Here is a 6,000-nt window from a genome sequence, read left to right on the forward strand (position 1 = left end):
GACACGTGTCAAGTTTACGGACTATGGCTGTTTGAAAGGTTCTTCCATAAAATTAATCGATTCTAGACTAATCCGACTCAACATTTCTATTTACTCTAGAATTTTTTAAAACATTATTTTAGAATAAATGATAGTACTTGGCATATATAAATTTCATTTTTATAATTTTAATTTATTATAAAAACGGGATTATTCTAAATTTTTAAGTAAAATATTTCAGATCAATTAACGTTTTGACATAACTCATGAAGTATTTGTAAGGAACATCGAACGTTCGAAAGTAACAAATTGTTCGAATATATTGTTCGATTTTTCTATTGTCGTCGTCATCTTTAAATAGAAATATTCAATAATATTCTACATTTTCGCTTTCTCTTTTGATATTATTCGGAGAATTTTGATTATAAGTAAACTTCGGTAAGCAAGTAAGTTATTATTTTTGGCTTATAAAAAATCAATATGGAATAACTTACGATAGAATAGTAAACTGAAACATGTATATATTTTTAGATTTCAATTTCTTTTAAATTTTAAACTTTTAAAATTAACGTTGAATTAAATTAATTTATCAGATTATAAAGAAAATTTGGTTAACACTAGCCATATGTAAGTTTAATAGAAAAATATGGAAGTTTTAGTAGAAATGCTCAACCGAATATCCATGAAATTGCATTCCAACAACAAGTACACAAGAATTCTCGGCAAATTAGAGCAGAAATGTGGCTGCAACAGATTTTTCATCGTCAAATGTACGTTTCTTTATCGTAAATTTTGTTAATTTCGAATTAATCTTTTATTCTTATTATTATTCTTTTTATTATTATTCAGTTTTAATGATTATACTAGCTGTATACACCGCAGTTGGTTATGGAAATGAATTTGTCTGCACTTTCACATCGATCGTCTATCCCATTTACGCTTCATAAGTTTTAATTGTAGAGTACTGTATTTACTTTTTCGAATTTCGTAGTTTCTTACGTAACAGAATATTTAAATGCAGAATGAATGCGATTCAAAGAGGAACACCACGAGATACAGAAATTATACTGACATATTGGGTGATATTTGCATTAATTTATATGTTTGAAAATTTATTTAATGCCGTAATGACTTCGATTCCTTATTATTGGTTGATGAAGATAAACACCACTCTAAGTTCTTATATACAGAGTGGCCATTATTAGTTTCTATATTCAGAGCAGTCTGTAGCTGTAACTAATAAGTGAAATGACACAAAAATTTGTATACAGATTAAACAAAGATGTGGAAAAGGATTTTAAAAAGTGTTCAAAAATTTCAGCTCTGGGATGTTTTGGCATACGGTTTATTAAAGAAACGTTGCAACATTGGCAGACAAAGAATTGTATTACACTATACGTCAAAAACATCCCTGAAAAACATTTACGATCAGTTGTAGGACATATTGTTCATCGCCTTCAAATTTTAAACCTGAACAATTGGACACACATTGAATAATATTACTGACAGCAGTAAATAGCCTCTGCAGAAGGCATGTCCCTTACGGAACAAATAAATGCATTTTTAGTTATTTCTAGTGTATTTTTTCTTTAAAGTGCTCCAACGGAAATTTTGATTTTTGAATTAAAAATCTTTTTGCAAAATCTCTTTCTGCATCCTTTCTATGTGTATATAAATTTTGGTGTCAATTTGCTTATTGGTTATAGCTACACAGTGCTCTGAATAGAGAAACTTTAATTATGACCACCTTGTACTTCACGCCGAATTCTATTTGTTTCACATTCAAGAAATTACTTTTCAGATGTTATTCCTGATCTTCTGCTTCGCTCCAGTCTCTAATAATCTTTTATTATTTCTCTATCGAAACGTCTTGAGTGTACTGATGACAAGTATTTTAGTAGAGAAACGCAATGGTTCTGATTTGGATAATGAAGTCGCAATAAAATCATCCGAAATGAAGACAGACAGTTGTAGACAAGAAGATTGTAAAGTTGAAAATTCCGATCAGGAGGAAGATTTTTAAATAGTTAATGCTCGGAAAATAGGATGTGATGTGTTTAAATTAAATATTTAGTCATACTTCAACTTCGATATATGTTTTATAAAATTATCTAAATACTATATATATAATTACTTGTCCTGACTGACTGACTGAGTCACTGATTCATCATCGCCCAGAGCAAACCGCTGAACCTAAACAGGTGAAATATTGTACACAGTTAGGGTACGTCATGGCAACGCACACTAAGAAGAAATTTGTCGAAATTCTCCCGCGGTGGAAAGAGAGAGAGCATTTCATTTCAGACATTGTGATAAATATTCTTATATATTTCGATTTTTTAACCAAATGTTCGAACCGTTTTAAATTCGAATTTGTTAGTTGCTATTGATAGATTTTTTTTAAATAAAAAACAGTTACATTTCTTGAAACGAACGATCTTCTTCTCAGTTTGAATATAGAAAGATCTATATTTGATTGTTTCGTGTAAAATACATACACGATATTTTCTATCGGTCGGGTGAATTCATAAAATTTGCTTATTTAATATACTAATTAACGTTTACGTAACTAAACTATAACACGCATATTTAATATAACCGATGACGTCAGGTAAGCGCTCTTAAAATGGCGTCGGATAAACGAAATATTACGAAATTCAGTAAAAATTGCGCTGTCGGTCAATCGGAAACTTGGTCGGAAAATACCGGACGAAGGAGAGGGAGGATTTCTTCTAGTTTTGGGGGTGGCGAGGTAAAGATGACGTTCGATTTTAGAAAATCTCGCTTCTAACCCCTTGTGGAGAATGGAAACCGAAGGCGGAGGGCGGTAGGGAGAGTCTCGATCCCAATCCGTCGTCACTCGGGGGATAGAAACGTGAAAAATGCAGATATTTAGCCTTAAAATTCAAAAAGAATCCGTGACGTCAATCGCATTCGAATTCGTTGCGAGCTTTCTAATCTCGCAACAATTGCCGTTTCTATGGAAACGCGTATTGTTGCAACACGATTTTGCGTCACTTTGCACGTTTTTCGCTTGCCGGACGGACGTGTGCGCTCTTTGCTCTTGTTTCTGCTGTGTTTTTTGCCTTTTTTCAGTGTTTTTTGCCTTTTTTACGTGGTTTTAAGAAGACTTGTGGACGCCGACATTACACCAAGTAAGATTTTAATTAGAATTTAGCTAGCTGTAAGATTTTATTTTCGTTTCGTTTAGTCCAACTTTCGGAGACGACATCGGCCGACTCGGACTTTGCATATTTGCGTTTAAATCTGCCGTCGCTTGTGTTTTTCGTTTGAATTACCATCCGAAACGCACCTCTTTCGACTTTTAAACCAGCCGCCACATTGGAAAGCGACCGAAGCGCCGAAAACGACGGACGCAAAGGATTAAGTATTTGTTCATTGGTTTATTTTCGTAATTAATTAATTTAGATTATATTTTATAAACACGGTCAAAGAATAAGGATTATTTGCAAATATCTTATTTATAGAAATTCGATTAAAACTTATTTAATACTAACTCTAAATACGAATTGCGTATCGTAATTTTAACTAAAATATACACTCGAAACCGGATGGACCGAAGGATACACGGAGACCGCATTCTGAAGCATGACACGTTCCTTCGACACATCCGGGACGTCAAAAATTTCGCCCTTTCACCTCCGACTTCTCCATTGAATCTACGTATTAGTTACAACGCTTTTCAATGGCTTACTTTGCGAGAATTAAATTGTCTGCAGCTGTGCGACTTAAAACACAATCTAATACACTTAACAGTTATCTATACAGGCTGGACACAAAGAATTCTTTTCCTTAAGCTGTTTGTCTCTTTCCACAACGCGGTCTTTTCCGAGTGCAGTCCATCTTCCACACTTACGTAACCCTCTGCAAATGCTTTGTGCCACTTAAACGTTCGTGTCCCGGCTGCGGGCACGTCTTGTGTTTTCGTCGACTCTCGTACGGAATTTCTTCGCACGAAACTCTCTTAAATGCCATCGTTGCGGTTAGGTGACGCACGTTAGGGTAAATTGCTCTAGAACGAAACACTCGTTACGACTTGGGCTCGAGATCGAGTACGAGTGCCTTTTGCGCATGGCTACTTTTCTGTCTTGTCTTTACTTTTCTGTCGTACAAATAAATACAAATTACACGCAAGAGAGTTTATTCGTTCCGGGTCGGTCGTCTCTACTGCAAATGCAGTTGGAACCTTCTAGCAATTTCCGGTAGGGTCTAACGCGAGTTACACGAATTCCGATCCGACGTGAGTATAATCTTGAGCTTTTTCTGCGTTAAGTATAGCCGCATCCCATTAATATATATATATATATATTTTTTTTGTTTCTTTACAGAATGAAGAGCTGGCGGTTTTGGCGTTGGCTGCGGCCCAAGAAGATGAAGAAGTGTGAAGGGCGTTCTCCTTCCGCAATCGATGAAGAGAGGGTCTTTTCCCCCTTTGAGCGGGGAGAGGAACTCTCTTCCATCGATCGCGGAAGGGGTTTTTTCTTCACGGGATCGCCTTCAGGAATAGCAGATGTCGACATCATTCTCTGTTCCGCGTTGAACGGAGAGAAGACATTTCGCCATTCGGACGTGTTCCGAAAAGTGAAATGTCTCCATGTTGACGACATCATCTTTGACGCACTGGGAGGGGAGGAATATTTCGATCATTCCTCCCTTTTCCAACGAGTGGGATCCTCTCGTTCGGTGTGGGCAAGGATGCAAACGAAAAAGCGTCGCTTCGTAAGAGATGCGAACGACTTTTACGATCAGTTGTAGGACATATTGTTCATCGCCTTCAAATTTTATACCTGAACAACGGGACACACATAGAATAACATTACTGACAGCAATAAATAGCCTCTGTAGAAGGCATGTCCTTTACGGAACAAATAAATTCATTTTTAGTTGTTTTTAGTGTATTTTTCCTTTAAAGTGCTCCAACGGATATTTTGATTTTTGAATTAAAAATCTTTTTGCAAAATCTCTTTCTGCGTCCTTTCTATGTGTATACAAATTTTGGTGTCAATTCGCTTATTGGTTATAGCTACACAGTGCTCTGAATAGAGAAACTTTAATTATGACCACCTTGTACTTCACGCCGAATTCTATTCGTTTCACATTCAAGAAATTATTTTTCAGATGTTATTCCTGATCTTCTGCTTCGCTCCAGTTTCTAATAATCTTTCATTATTTCTCTATCGAAACGTCTTGAGTGTACTGATGACAAGTATTTTAGTAGAGAAACGCAATGGTTCTGATTTGGATAATGAAGTCGCAATAAAATCATCCGAAATGAAGACAGACAGTTGTAGACAAGAAGATTGTAGAGTTGAAAATTCCGATCAGGAGGAAGATTTTTAAATAGTTAATGCTCGGAAAATAGGATGTGATGTGTTTAAATTAAATATTTAGTCATACTTCAACTTCGATATATGTTTTATAAAATTATCTAAATACTATATATATAATTACTTGTCCTGACTGACTGACTGAGTCACTGATTCATCATCGCCCAGAGCAAACCGCTGAACCTAAACAGGTGAAATATTGTACACAGTTAGGGTACGTCATGGCAACGCACACTAAGAAGAAATTTGTCGAAATTCTCCCGCGGTGGAAAGAGAGAGAGCATTTCATTTCAGACATTGTGATAAATATTCTTATATATTTCGATTTTTTAACCAAATGTTCGAACCGTTTTAAATTCGAATTTGTTAGTTGCTATTGATAGATTTTTTTTAAATAAAAAACAGTTACATTTCTTGAAACGAACGATCTTCTTCTCAGTTTGAATATAGAAAGATCTATATTTGATTGTTTCGTGTAAAATACATACACGATATTTTCTATCGGTCGGGTGAATTCATAAAATTTGCTTATTTAATATACTAATTAACGTTTACGTAACTAAACTATAACACGCATATTTAATATAACCGATGACGTCAGGTAAGCGCTCTTAAAATGGCGTCGGATAAACGAAATATTACGAAATTCAGTAAAAATTGCGCTGTCGGTCAA

General features: G+C 35.1%; 1 long non-coding RNA gene across 1 annotated transcript; it reads left to right on the top strand.

Moving 5' to 3' along the window:
- The first annotated feature begins 205 nt into the window (after nucleotides 1–205).
- LOC111637465 lies at nucleotides 206–1,499 on the top strand. Its single transcript, XR_002758701.1, has 3 exons — nucleotides 206–425; nucleotides 573–749; nucleotides 829–1,499. It is a non-coding gene; the product is annotated as an uncharacterized LOC111637465 (long non-coding RNA).
- Nucleotides 1,500–6,000: the final 4,501 nt, after the last annotated feature.

Source organism: Centruroides sculpturatus, unplaced genomic scaffold (genome assembly GCF_000671375.1).
Source record: "Centruroides sculpturatus isolate CEXI.00-Female unplaced genomic scaffold, Cexi_2.0 scaffold1149, whole genome shotgun sequence".
Lineage (NCBI taxonomy): Eukaryota > Metazoa > Arthropoda > Arachnida > Scorpiones > Buthidae > Centruroides > Centruroides sculpturatus.